The 14808-nt window shown below is 41.0% G+C and overlaps 1 long non-coding RNA gene across 1 annotated transcript in view; it reads left to right on the top strand.

Moving 5' to 3' along the window:
• The window catches only part of LOC126506861 (uncharacterized), a 31505-nt gene extending 16779 nt beyond the window's left edge, over positions 1-14726 (top strand). The window contains exon 3 of the long non-coding RNA XR_007593360.1: positions 14586-14726. This is a non-coding gene — a long non-coding RNA (uncharacterized lncRNA). The remainder of the gene's footprint in view (positions 1-14585) is intronic.
• The last annotated feature ends 82 nt before the right edge of the window (positions 14727-14808 follow it).

Below are 14808 nucleotides of genomic sequence, written 5' to 3'. Positions count from 1 at the left end.
GAGGTGAGTTCTCTTGCATTTCCCTGGCTAGCTCACCCCTTGTGGCAATGAGCAAGGCGCAAGGCCAGTTCAGCTTTCACATCCTCAGGGGTGGTTCTTCCACACCTGCCTGCCTCAGGTGATGACAGGCAGGAGTGAGGGAGGTCATCTCTCCCCAAATCATGGTGTCACATGACAGATGAGGAATAGGACAGCTCTCCCATGCTCACAAATTCAAGGCTGGATTACTTATACCTGTGCCAAAAGGGTTGGCTCTGTTGTACTGCCCAGGTGAGGTACAGGGCTTGAGGCTCTTTTGAGTGTTGCAGCTGGTGGGGGACAGGGGCAGCCCTTCCTCTCTTATGACCTCGGGGTCAGCTCTCCCATCTGCCTTAGGTGTTGATGGCTACCGTGGTGGTGGGGGTAAATAGAATTTTAAAAAATAAAAAAATACTTTCTTTAGCAGATCAAATGCTCTTAGTATCTTATTTATTTATGTATTTATGTGTGTGTGTGTGTGTGTGTGTGTGTGTGTGAGAGAGAGAGAGAGAGAGAGAGAGAGAGAGAGAGAGAGAGAGAGAGAGAACTTATCTATATAGGTATGTATAGAGACTAGAGTTTGACATTGTTGAGGGAGTTTCTGTTTCTCCGGTCGCGCAGCCATTCAGTCCCAAAGGAACACACAGAAACTATATTAATTACAAATTGTTTGGCTTATTAGCTCAGGCTTATTATTAACTAGATCTTTTAAAATTTTTTTTAAAGAATGAAAACAAACTGGTTTTTTTTTTCCATTTTACATACCAATCCCAGTTCCCATTCTCTCCCCTATTAACTAGATCTTACAACTCAAATTGACCCATAATTCTTGTCTGTGTTAGCCATGTGGCTTGGTACCTTTTATCAGTGAGGCATTCTCATCTTCCTTCCTCTGCGTCTGGGTGATGACTGCAGACTGAGCTTTTCCTTTTCCCAGAATTCTCCTAGTCTGGTTACCCCACCTATACTTTCTGCCTGGCTACTGGCCAATCAGAATTTTATTAAACCAATACAAGTGACAAATCTTACAATGTACAAAAGCATTGTCTCACAGAAGATATCTTCCTTAATCTCTCCTCATTATTATTAACATTATATAAGATCACAAGGTCTTATGTTGAAACTGGAGCTCACTTTTTTTCTCCTTCTAAAATGTGTGGCCAGAAAATCCCTGGAATCCACCCCCAGGCCTGAGGTTATAGGTGTGTGCTGCTGTGCCCAAGGACCCAAACTCAGGTCTGCATCCTTGCTCAGCAATAACTCCTCTACTCACTGAGCCATCTCCCTAACGGATCTTCATGCTGTGCTTCAATCATGTTTTATGAAACATATCAATAGACCCCTGCTACTATTTTAATAGATTTTAAAGAATTTAAGATTGCCTAAGCTTATGAGGCAGTAGATATTTATCAGTATTTCAACACTCAGTTAAATCTGAACTATTTTATGACAAATTAAGATCATCTGATTTTATTTTAAATCTTTGTTATACATCACTTTATTTCTTGTAAATCCTGTAGCAATTTTTTTATCAGCTTCAGTTTTTAAAATTAATATTTGGAAGCACAGAATTAAAACAAGCCCAGTACCAGACCATAAACATTCAGCCAGGAAGGCTCAAAATTAATCTTTTAATATCTACATTTCCATTAGGCCTGAGAGACAAAGTCCTTAAACCACTAGTTTTCTCCTATCCCAAACTCTATAGTTAATGCCTACTTTTTTTTTAAACTAACCAACTTTTCAAAGGAAGAGAGAAAATAAAAACCAGACATGTATCAGCTCCCTTGTGTTAATATAAACCCCAAACCATTCCTAATACAGAGAGAGAGAGACAGAGACAGACAGAAATAGAGATGACAGAGACACAGACACACACTCACTTTAAATTAAGCATCTAAGTAAATTTATTTATTTATTTTTAAATATTTATTTATTATGTATACAATATTCTGTCTGTGTGTATGTCTGCAAGCCAGAAGAGGGCACCAGATCTCATTACAGATGGTTGTGAGCCACGATGTGGTTGCTAGGAATTGAACTCAGAACCTTTGGAAGAGCAGGCAATGCTCTTAACCGCTAAGCCATCTCTCCAGCCCCTCTAAGTAAATTTAAAAATACAAAAGTAAAATGGTCAGAGGTTTGTCACTCAGATTTTCCTAGGAACCCTAAGGGTAGATGCCCATTACAACTAAAAACCATGCACTGATTGAGGGTACACTCTTAGATACACACTGCAAACTTACAGACGACTAATCAGATTGCTGGTAGGGAGGGGTGCACACCAAGATAGCATAGACAATATATTACACAATTAAAATAGAAGTCTCCTCAATGCTCTTGTTTCTCTAGGTTTCAAATAGTTCACCAGAGCCCCGGTAGCTACAAAGAGCCTCCAAAGACCAACACATTCCAGCCTTCCCTGTTAAACAGCAAACACCTAAACAGTTCATTTGCTGAATTTGCTCAAGAGCTTCCAGACTGACAATATTACACCATAATGACCTAAATAGTTCAACACAGCCCACTTGGCTCAAATGAGCTTTCAAGTCAAAGGAAGACAAAGCCCAAGGTGCACCGAGCAAGGAGAACTTAGCAAAGGGCCTGCAGAGCTCAAACACATCTCAGGTCAGAGGTGGAAAGTAGCTGCAGCCAGCTGAAGTGGAAAGATGAGAAAGAGCCCCTGGCATAAAGAGATTCTGGCAGCTAGGTGGACTGTTGATTCATTCTTTTCCCTCTAGGATGAACCTGCTAAGTGGTTGCCACCCAAACTGTGTCTTTTTCTTCTGGCTAGGTATGCCAAAATTATCACTGGAGTTTTTAGGTTCAAAACCTGGTCTTAGTAACTCCAGCAAGTGAGGTTTGGTGCTTTGTCCTCAAAATGCCATAATAAAAAGCAGAGAAATAAGATCTGTTTAATGTGACCCCCAAGTCCACCTTCAGGGTGCTAACATGATGTTTGGCTTAACTAGAGGGCAAGGAAACTGTAGTGCGAATTATAATTGATCTTAATAATAAAAACCTGGAGTCAAATATGGAGCAGATGCTGAAATATCAGAGAGACAAAAAAATCAACCCACAACAATCTCTTCCCTCGCCAACTCCTCAGGTAAAAGGGTCATGCTCCTGTCTCTGTCCTGCCTTTTCACTTCCTCTCTCTGCCCAGCCACGTTGTTTCCTGTTCCCTCCTCTCTCAGGTGCTGGTCTTAAAGGTGTGTGCCACCACTACCTGGCTTCTATGGTTAACTAACTCTGCACTCTGATCTCCAGAAAAGCTTTATTTGTTAGAGCACAAACAAAATATCACCACACTCCCCCCTTTTTGTCTAAAATAAAAAAGGTATAACTAGAAAAACTATATACAATAAATACAATAGCCAGGCGGTGGTGGCGCACACCTTTAATCTCAGCACTCAGGAGGCAGAGGCAGGTGGATCTCTTGTGAATTCGAGGCCTTCCTGGTCTACAAAGCAAGTTCCAGAACTAGCTCCATAGCTACTGGGAAACCCTGTCTCAAAACCCAAAAAAAGTAGAACAACTGTATAACTATAAACAATATATACAGGCAACAAATATCTCGTCAAGTCTAGTCCATTTGCATTTGACAAATTCAGAGAAAATATCCATTATCTATCCTATCTTGGTGAGTCCAAAGTATAGTACTTAATTTACCTTCTATCCTAATTTGCAATACCAAAACTATTTTTTAATGTCTCTCAACCTTGTATACTTTACACCACTTTTGTAAAATTCTTTTCGGAATCTAGTAACAAGGAAAACTATAACTATAACTAAGTCTTCAACTCCATCTGAGACCTGAGATAGAAATACTATTACCTGAGTAAGCAGGAAGTGCAAGCAAGTGATTTCCAAAAAAAAAGTGAGAAATGACAGAAACAGCTGGCTCCCATCTGTAGTGCTGGGGCATCCATCTTTGGCCTAGAGGCCTAGCATATCTGACAGACTTTTCTGTGATATTCTGACCTTGTCGTGGCAAAGTTCAACAGTCCTTTCTTATGTGTCCTGTGTGTCCAGTTTGGACAGCATACTGTCAGCAGTCAAGGCAAAGGCATTTTCTTGCCCAGTGGCTAACTTTTGTCACAAAGAAAGTAAACTCCATGTAGAATTCTTCAATGCCCATCATCTTCTCCAAAATAGATTGGTTCTACCAGGAGAAGACATATTAAGGTTCACTTTCTGCCCATAATTTGTCAATTTCGTTCTTAGTAAAAGGAACTATAATTTCTGCTGGGTCTATTCCTGCTAATTGATGAAGTCTCAATCCTCCTTTCAGAATCAACTCAGAGACCTTTTCTACATGTTTTTAATTTTTACTTTGTTTATGTGGTAAAAAAAATCCATTCTAAGATATTATATTCTGTCTGCATTAATGTCCCTGTAGGAGAATGTATAAGGGGTAAAATAACCAAAATGCAATCAAGCTTTGGATCTGAACGATCCACATGTGCATCCTGTAATTTCTTTTCCACCAAAGCCAAATCTCTCTCAGCTTCAGCTGATAATTCTCTTGGACTATTTAACTCCTTGTTACCACTTAAGGTTTTGAACAAATTACTCAGTTCATCATTTTTTACCTCAATAGTGGGCTGTAGATTGGAAATGTCTCCTAGCAATCTTTGAACATCATTAACAGTCCATAATCGATCTCTCCTAATTTGCACTTTTGGGGTCTAATTTTTTGTTGACCTATTTTATAGCCTAAATAATTTATAGAATATCCTCTTTTTATTTTTTCAGGAGCGATTGTAATCTCCAACAAGGCAAATTTTTCTTCTTCAAACTTTCTTTCTAAAGCATCTACATTAGCTAGTAAGATGTCATTCGTGTAGTGGTAAACTATAGATTCACGAAATTGCTTACGTAGCATTTCCAATGGCTGAGTACAAAATATTGGCACAATGTGGGGTACTTAACATTCCCTGTAGGAGAATCTTCCACTGATATCTCTTAACACACTGCTAATTATTATAAGTAGGCACTGTGAAGGCAAATTTTTCTCTGTCTTTTTCTTGTAAAGATAAAGAAGTAGTTCTTTAAATCAATAACTATAAGAGGCCATCCTTTAGGTAATAGAGAAGGTGAAGGAATTCCAGACTGTAGAGGGCCCATTGGTTGAATCACCTTATTAACAGCTCTTAGATCGGTTACCATTCTCCATTTTCCAGATTTCTTTTTAACAAATACAAAAGAATTCCAAGGACTGGTTGATTCTTCAATATGCTGAACATTTAACTGCTTCTGTACTGGCTGTTCTAAGGCCTGCAGTTTCTCTGATGTTAAAAGCCATTGCTCAACCCATGAGGTTTTTCTGTCAACCATTTTAAAGGTTGGTGTCTTTGAAAGATTAGCAGCTTTTATGCCCCATTCTTATACAACCTGAATGCTCAGTGAATGTTCTTTATAATGCCTTCTAATATTTTTTCTCAGAAACATATGATAATTTATGGTTTGTTTCTGAGACTGGGGGAATGTTCATCTGAGTATTTCATTGCTGTAACAAATCACATCTCCATAAATTCATTGCTATGTTAGCCACTTATGGCTTTAATTTTCTTCTCTGCTCTTTTGGTCCTGTACATTTGACCCATCTTGTGCTCTATTTTACTGGAGATAACGTTCTAATCCCTAAAAGCTGAACATTTACCTCATGAAGAGGCCAATTTGGATGTCACGATTCTGGTGCAATTGTTGTTACATTTGCACTTGTGTCTATAAGACCTTCAATGACAACATCATTTATTCATATTTTTAAATTTTGTCTTTATTTTGGTCATTTATAGAAGTTTGCTAAAATATCTGTTTTATAGTTTCTCCTGATTTTTTTGTTCTCTCTTCTATAGCTGTTTCATTATCTAGAGCAATATGATTTTTTTTAGACTAGACATTAAGTTCTTTAATTGCTCTAGGAAGTAGTTTCCTCAACAATGACAGCAAATGACCAAACCAAATTCAACATGGGGTCCTTTGAGATGCCCCTCAAGGCATTTCCCCACAGCAAAGGTTTACCTCGACTGTCCCTTGTTGATCTACATTCATTAGTCCAGTGCCTACCTTTGCCACACCTTCTGCATAATCCAGAAAGGCGGGAAGCTCTGTTGGGATTGTGTTTGACAAAACGTAGTTTCTAAGAATGCTCTGTGTACAGTTCCTTTTGAGATGACTTTGTTTACTGCAATGGAAACACCTGGCATTTCGATTTCTCTTCAAACCTCTAGAAATCACCTCTCCTAGCCAAGCATCGTCAGGGTAACGAGATTCAATAGTGATTATATCTCAGATCCATTCTTCCAAGGGTGCTCATAGCTCAATTTTTAAGAATCTAGAGTCATACGACAAGTTGTTCTCAGGCTGGTTGCTTCTGTCTACGAGAACATTTGACCAAAACAATCGTCAAGACATCCCGGGAATTCTGTCATATTCCAAGTGTATTATTAACTCTCAATGGTCAGAGTGCCTAAGATATACCCTCAGGCCCGAGCTGCTGCAGTTAGTATTCAAATTCTGGCATATTATAATGTTTATATTTTATATCTTTGTAGAATACTTTTATCATCTTTCTGCATCATTCTTTGCCCATTAGTATGTCCTCTGTAGGACAGAGGTAGCTCCAGCTAGTCTGACTTTGTTGCTGTATCTACCATATCATTGCCTGCATGTATAGTGGGAAGAGGCTTACAGTCTGAACTGTGGCCAACTCCTCCAGCACACCAAATCTTGTTGACATTTGAAAGTTTACTTTGTTTTGGTTATCTTGTTCCTGAGTAAGTACAGAGACAGATGTTTCAAAATGTCTCATAAAGAGACCTCTGGCTTCATTACGTGTGTCCCAACCTCCTAGGTGTAAGGAAGACCTTCAAGTAGATAAGGATATCTCCCTAAAGCGAGAGGAATAGTATGCTCAGGACTGTCTTGGGGAAGCTCAGAAATAGCATTCCTGGGAGAAGGCATAAATGATTCAGAAGAAATTTCCCATAAGTTCAATATTCCCAAATTGTACACATATTAAAAGTCTCTCAAGTATGCAACAGGTGGAGATAAAAAGCCACGCTGGCACGGCGGCCACCGTGCGGCTCAGCTTCTCTGGGTCTTTGTCAAACAGCTGTGCCATCCCCATCAGATATGACTGACTGCCACTCTCTGATCTGTTTTCGTAAGTTTTTCTAAGGCCTGTATCTTCATACTCACAACAGCCAGCTTTTTTAAAGGATAAACTAAGAATTATCAAACCAACAATAAAGATTATCAAAATGATAATTAATATTATGTCAATCCTGGTTGATTAATTGATTATCCCTTCATTTAATTGTTTCAAGTTTAAACCATTGTATGATCATACCTAACTCTCTCCATTGTAATGGTGTTTCCCATTTTTTTTAATGTGGGAAAAACTCTCTCTTTTAACTAATTCCTCTGTTCAAGAGTTCCCAATTCCAAATCTGCCTACAGTGATGATCCAGGAGACAGGGGAGAGTGGAGCCGCTGCTGCTCCATAGAACAGCAGAAGCTGGAGTGGGTTCCAAGACCGCTACCTAGCTTGGGAACAGCCCAAGAAGGGGATCCAGGGAGAGCCCACAACCCACCAGGAGAAAAGAAGCCAAAGAGCCAGCGCTCACATGGGGGACATGTGAAAGCTGCTAACACCTGCAGCATTTGGAGCCCAAATGCCTGCGGAGTTTGCTGCAGTGGAGGTAGAGACGGCTCATTCATTTCCCGGCTATTCAGACCCGAATAATCACACAGAAATATTATTAATTGCAACACTAGTCAGTATCTTAGGCGTATTTCTAACTAACTCTTATATCTTAAGTTAACCCATTTCTATTATTTTATGTATTGCCACAAGGCTCGTGGTTTGTTACCTCTCGCTTCTTGGGCAGCTGCGTCGTATCTCTTTGACTCTGCCTAGACTCTCTCTAATCTCTCTGTTCTGATTTCCACCTGGCTTTACTCTGCTAAGCCGTTGGTCCAAACAGCTTTATTCAGTAACCAATAATAGCAGCACATATACAGAAGAACAGCTCACATCACTGCAGAGCGGCTGCAACAGAAAGATTCAGACCTGCTCAGAGGACTTGGGGAAAAGAGGAAAGAAAAACCTAGCTGGTGGGGTGGTGTCCCTGGTCGCATGGCCTGTGCTGGGGGCTGCAAAGCCACAGGGAAGCAGCTTTTTCATGAATTCATGCCCTAAAGTTGGATGCCAGATGTAGCACGAGTTCTAATTCTAATTAGTCTTAATAATAAAAACCCCAAGTCAGATAGCAGGCTAAATGCTGAAAGATCAGAGAGACAAAGGAGCCAGCCCAGCCACCCCTTACCTCGCCAACTTCTCAGTGAGAAGGGACCATGCTTTTGTCTCTGCCCTGCCTTATCACTTCTCTCTGGCCAGCCACAGGGATTAAAAGTGTGTGCCACCACTGACTGGCCTCTGTGGTTGACTATTAGCTAGTTAACCATAACTAGCTCCCCAGTCTGATCTCCAGACAAGCTTTGTTTGTTAGAGCACAAACAAAATACCATCACAGAATACAGTCCTGGCTATGGTGTATTCCTGCCAATCATGGACCCACCATCCTCTGAGGCTCCATTCCGTCCTGCAAGGTGGTTTGATTTCTCAAAATTGTGTGAAAGCCCTTTCCTGGAAGCCATCCTCCTCTGCCTGGCACTGGGAATTCAGCCTTTCTTGTCCCCATGCACAAGGTTCCTAGGGAAATTCCAATTCCCTGGGAGGGTCCATTACTTCTAATAGGCAAAGGGAGGTGTATAAGCATCTAAGAGTATCTACATTCCTTCTGGGACTGTGGATGACCAAGACCCTCTTGCTGTCTTCTTTCCTAAATTGTACTTCAATTCCCTCTCAATGGTGTTATAGTCAGTTTAACTGTTCCAGGTGGAGGCGTTTGCCTTTTCTTTTTTGAAATTGATTTTTACTGAGCTCTACATTTTTCTCTGCTCCCCTTCCTGCCTTTCCCCTCCCCCTTCAACCCTCCCCCAAGGTCCCCATTCTCCCAATTTACTCAGGAGATCTTGTCTTTTTTTACTTTCTACTTCCCATGTAGATTAGATCTATGTAAGTCTCTCTTAGTGTCCGCATTGTTGTCTAAGTTTTCTGGGATTGTGGTTTGTAGTCTGGCTTTCGTTGCTTTATGTTAAAAAAAAAAAAAACCACCTATGAGTGAGTACATGTGATAATTGTCTTTCTGTGTCTGGGTTACCTCACTCAAAATAATGCTTTCTAGCTCCATCCATTTTCCTGCAAAATTCAAGCTGTCATTTTTTTTTTCTGCTGAGTAGTACTCCAATGTGTAAATGTACCACATTTTCCTTATCCATTCTTTGGTCAAGGGGCATTTAGGTTGTTTCCGGGTTCTGGCTATGACAAACAAAGCTGCTATGAACATAGTTGAGCACATGTCCTTGTGCCACGATTGAGCATCCTTTGGATATATACCCAACAGTGGTATTACTGGGACTTGAGGAAGGTTGTTTCCTAATTTTCTGAGACATCGCCACACTGACATCCAGAGGGGTTGTACCAGCTTGCATTCCCACCAGCAATGCAGAAGTGTTCCCTTTTCCCCACACCTCTCCAGCATAAGTTGTCATCAGTGTTTTTGATTTTGGCCGTTCTTACAGGTGTAAGATGGAATGTCAGAGTTGTTTTGATTTGCATATCTCTGATAACTAAAGATGTTGGAAATTTCCTTAATTGTCTTTCAGCCATTTTAGATTCCTCTGTTGAGAGTTCTATGTTTAGGTCTGTACTCCATTTTTTTTATTGGATTATGTGAACTTTTGGTGTCCAATTTCTTGAGTTCTTTGTATATTTTGGAGATCAGACCTCTGTCTGATGTGGGGTTAGTGAAGATCTTTTCCCATTCTGTAGGCTGTCGTTTTGTCTTGTTGACCATGTCCTTTGCTTTACAGAAGCTTTTCAGTTTCAGGAGGTCCCATTTATTAATTGTTTCTCTCAGTGTCTGTGCTACGGGGGTTCTATTTAGGAAGTGGTCTCCTGTGCCAATGCATTCAAGTGTATTTCCCACTTTCTCTTCTCAAAGGTTCAGTGTGATTGGATTAATGTTGAGGTCTTTGATCCATTTGGACTTGAGTTTTGTGCATGGTGATAGATATGGGTCTATTTCATTCTTCTACATGTTGATATCCAGTTATGCCAGCACCACTTGTTAAATATGCTTTCTTTTTTCCATTAGATATTTTTTGCCTCTTTGTCAAAAATCAGGTGTTCAAAGATGTGTGGATTGCTATCTGGGTCTTCTGTTCAGTCCCATTGGTCCTCCTGTCTGTCCTTATACCAGGCTGTTTTCAGTACTGTAGCTCTGTAGTAGAGTTTGAAGTCAGGGATTGTGATGCCTCCAGAAGTTCTTTTATTGTACAGGCCTTTGCTTTTCCTCTGTGCATGGACAGTTTCTCTTCTATGTCTCCTGCTTTTCCTCTGTGCATGCTGAGATGCCTCTTCTTTGTCTCCTGCTTCTCAGGGTCCTGTTTTCCCAACACACAGTATCACTGTTCTTCTAGTAGATAATTCTTCTAAACAAAAATAACATTTCAGTTGTTTCGTTCTTTTTAAGAAGTCTTTCCTTTTCCTCCTTGGGTTCCATTTTCTCCCATACCTTCAATAGGACAGCTTGTTTTCTCCACTGAACTCCTACAGCACATCATTTATGCTTCTGTTATCATTCATGGTGATGTCTTCAGCATCACAGTTTTCCACCCTAGCTCTAGATTAAACTCAGGGTCTGACTCACAGATTGTTTTATTGAACTTTTAAAAATCATTTTAAAATTACATTTCATAATATTTAAAGGCTCATTTTAAAAAGAATTTCCTGTGTTATTTTTATTTTATATTTATGAGGTTTGTCTGCAGGTACGTATGTGTACCATTTACATGCAGTGCCTAAAGAGTCCAGAAGAGGGCATTAGATCCCCTGGAACTGGGGATACAGACGACCGTAAGCCACCAGGTGGGTGCTGGGAACTGAACCCTGATGCTCTGTAAGAGCAAGGAGCACTCTTAACTATTTCTCTGGCACAGAAGGCTAATTTTGATATAGTTTTACCAGTGAGGATTTTCTCTTATCTGGATTAAGTCTATTACCCCAGAAAGGTTTGCTATTTGCTCTCATAAAAGGTCTTCATATACTGCCAACATTTTAGTTTAATAGATTCATGCACATGTGTGTGGGAGGTGGTAACATTCTTTTTTTTTTTTTTTTTTGCTGTTGTTTTTTGTTTTGTTTTTCAAGACAGGATTTCTCTGTCCAGCCCTGCCTGTCCTGGAACTCAGTCTGTAGCTCAGGCTGGATCTGCCTGCCTGTACCTCTGGAGTGCTGGTATTAAAGGCGTGTGCCACTGGCACCTGGTGGTGTTAAGACCATGATGACATAGTCTTAAGGAAGATGTTGCTTTCCTGTAGAGCAAGAGTGTGAGTCACACGTCCTTCTCATGTGAATATGATGGTAGAAAAAGTCTAGTTCATTCTCTGACCAAAAGTCCATATTCTTCATGGGGATCCACCAATTTCCTGCTTCATGTACTGTCCCTGCATTTTGCTGTTTGTTGCTTATTGGCTTTTTTTTAAAGAATACATTTTATTTATACTATGACTATTTTTAAAATATAAGCGTCAGGTCCTCTATTACTGCATAACCAATGTCCTCCAGTTCCTCACCCATCTAGTTGGTGTTTCTCCTCCAGTTTTAGGAACCTCTATTTTTTTCATCCTTGGACAGAGAACGAGAAAGTCAGACTGAAATAACCTGGACTTCTGCTTTATTAAGAGTTCAGTGTGCACCTAAAATAGTGCTTTTATGATATTGTAATAAACAGCTGTGGTGCTCTGTAGCACGAGGGTTTTCAGAACAGCCAGATTTACATTTGTGGAACACAGCATGCCAAACATGGCTGCACTCACCAAATTATTCCTTTCCTCTTCTTTCCACTGCCTCCCTCTGCAGGGGGAAACATGGGATGAAGATGTGAGGCCCCTCCAGTCACACAGACTTCGATGGAGTCTGAGGAGCCCCAACAGTGCATCATAACTTTTCTCAGTAACTTTCTGTTTGTTCTTTGAGGATTTTATTAACATTTGGTTTTGCTTAATTTTACCCACATCCTTTTATTCAGAAACGAGCATTATGGGGGTTCTAATGGCTTCTTGAACATCAAATAGCTTCTAAAAAGTAACCATGATGGATTGAATGTGAATGAAGCAAACGAGGGTAGAGTTCCTCTTGAAATACATATGGATTTAATAATTAGCAAGAAAGCTCTTCATAATTAGAAGAAAATGTCTGGGGATGATGTTGAAGAGAATGAGAATGTGTTGGGCTGTCGTACGGTGGCCGCCTCCCTCTGGAGCTCTGATGCCACACACAGAAGCGAAATGCTCTCAACCGAGGGCGAAAAGTGTACTTCAGTTTCTGGCAGAGAAGCAAGGACAGAGTTTTTTTTTTTTTTTTAATTTTACATTTTAGATTTATTTTTTAATTTAAAATTATGTGTGTTTGTGTGCACACAAGTGCAGTTACTCACAGAGGTCGGAAGGCAGCTGGAGTTACCTGTGGAAGCCCCCCAACATGAGCCTGGCAACAGAACTGCAGTCATCTACAAGAGCAGGGGACCTCTTTACTGCTGAGCCATCTGTCCAGCCCAGATTGCTCTTTCAGAAAGAAAAAAAAAAATCTCGCCCTGATGACCTCTTTTAGCTTAGTTATCCTTTTAGTGCCCACTCTTCAGTACTCACTCATTCTAGGATACTGGGGTTGGACGACTGTGCACACATTGGGAGGGGCACAATTTAGCCCATAGCACGAGCCACTAAATGAGTTTAAGAGGGGAAGGGTATGAACAGATTCTACACTTCTGACACACTCCTGGTGACCGTGTGTAGGATGGATTGAAGGGGGACAAGACCAGACATCTGAATGCTTGTTCGAGGCTTTGGGGATTGTCCAGGCAAGACAACTAACATGGGAGATTCTGGGACCCTAAAAACATTTAAGGAATTTTTGCTACAAACATGTATAAAATCCCGCAGTAGCAGAATCATCTCTACGCCCTCTCATTCAGTTGTGAGATAGTCAACCTGGAGACACCATCCCGTGACACAGGTTGAAGGCACACTTCTAAGGGCCCCCATTAATCTCACAGCTCCGATGCTAGTTACAAGTCCTAGGTTGTTTTCCTTGTGGTTCTGATGAATCAGCTGTAAATGGAGGTTCCCACACTCCTCTGCTTGGGTTTGATTGGTTACTGCCAGCAGCTCTCGGAATCTAGAGGGCCCTTAAATTCACCACTTCGCAAGGACAGCACAGAGGGACAGAACTTCTGTGCTCTATGCTCACATCAAGATCCCACATGTTCCACTGTGCAAAAGCACTCCGGCCAATCCTTCTGGCTTTTTGCCTGGGCATGGTTGTGAGTGCACAGACTAGGGGCACCTAGCAAGGCCTGCATATCCACATTCTCCTCACCCTCTCCTCAACGTTCCTTCCTCCTGGATTCTTCTGTAACGAGGAGGGTCTGATGACCTATCGTCAGACAAGGTAGGTTAGAGAATTTGATTATGATGAATTGAAGACAGGAAACTGGGGGACGATTAGCTTTTGGTCATGATGTTTTCTCACAGCAAGAGAAAGCAAGTACAGTGTCCATACCCAGTGAAGGACAACATCCGGAGCCTGTTATGATTCAAATGATTCCACCTACTATGATTGTTAAAGTGGAAAGGGTTTCTATTGGGTTTGGATGCGTAATACCCAAGGAAGGATCGATCCTGTGTTTGGACACTGATCCCTAGCATGTGGCCATGTTTCAAAGTTGTGGAAAACCTGGTAAATAAACCCCAGAAGGAAAAGGTAGGCCACGGGGTGTTATAGAATATTATTTTCAGGTGTGTGACTTTTGTTTAGGTTGCATTTGTTTATCTCTGTGAAGCTGTGATGCTTTGCCTGTCTAAAACACCTGGTGGGCTAATGAAGGTTTTAATGGCTGAAAGTAAGGCAGGAGAAAGGATAGGTTGGTCAGTCAGGCAGAGAGTATAAATAGAAGGAGAAATCATAAGAAAGGAACAAAAGAAGGAGCAGGAGAACAAGGAGAGGAGGATGCTAGGGGCCAGCTATCCAGTTACCCAGCCACTGAGGAAGAGTGAAAGTAAGACACACAGAGGTTAAAAAAAAAAAAAAAAGGAGCGCATAGCGGCAAAGGTAGACAAGGTAATTCAAAGATAAGAAAAGGCTAGGCACTGAAAGTAAGAATAAGCTATTGTGTGTAATTATTTGGGAGCTGGGTGGTGGGCCCCCCAAAAACAAAAGAATAAAAAGAGCAAAAGCAATCAACAACAATGGGAGATACAGAGAATGCTAATTGGGTGTAACCAGCCTCCTCACGCCCCTTACTGTCCAACTGACCGGAGCAGCCTTCCTGTTCTTGGGGACAGAATGTGAAGAAAAACAGTGATCTAAGCCAAGCCATCATTGTTCTTTTCTTGCTCTGACCTCACAATGACAGACCCCTGTGCCCTCACAGCTCCGGCTGAGGCTGCCTCCTGTACAGTGCGGAAACGGTTCATGAGTTGGAAAGTGGTCGGAGCTCTGCGCTGGTGAAAGAGACTGCTTGGACTTTCAAGAGCCGTTGGACTCCAACATAGTGAGTTTCCCTCCAACTTTGTTGACTTTGATTTGGTGTTTTTGTTCTCGGTGTATTTATGAGGTTACCTTTTCATGTTCTTTTTTTTTTTTTTTTTTTTTTT

This window comes from Alexandromys fortis, unplaced genomic scaffold, assembly GCF_014885135.2.
Source record: "Alexandromys fortis isolate MF-2015 unplaced genomic scaffold, M_Fortis_MF-2015_v1.1 scaffold_27, whole genome shotgun sequence".
In the NCBI taxonomy this organism is placed as follows: Eukaryota; Metazoa; Chordata; class Mammalia; order Rodentia; family Cricetidae; genus Alexandromys; species Alexandromys fortis.
The sequence above is the reverse complement of the archived record's forward strand: the minus strand, read 5'-3'. Positions and strand labels throughout refer to the sequence as shown.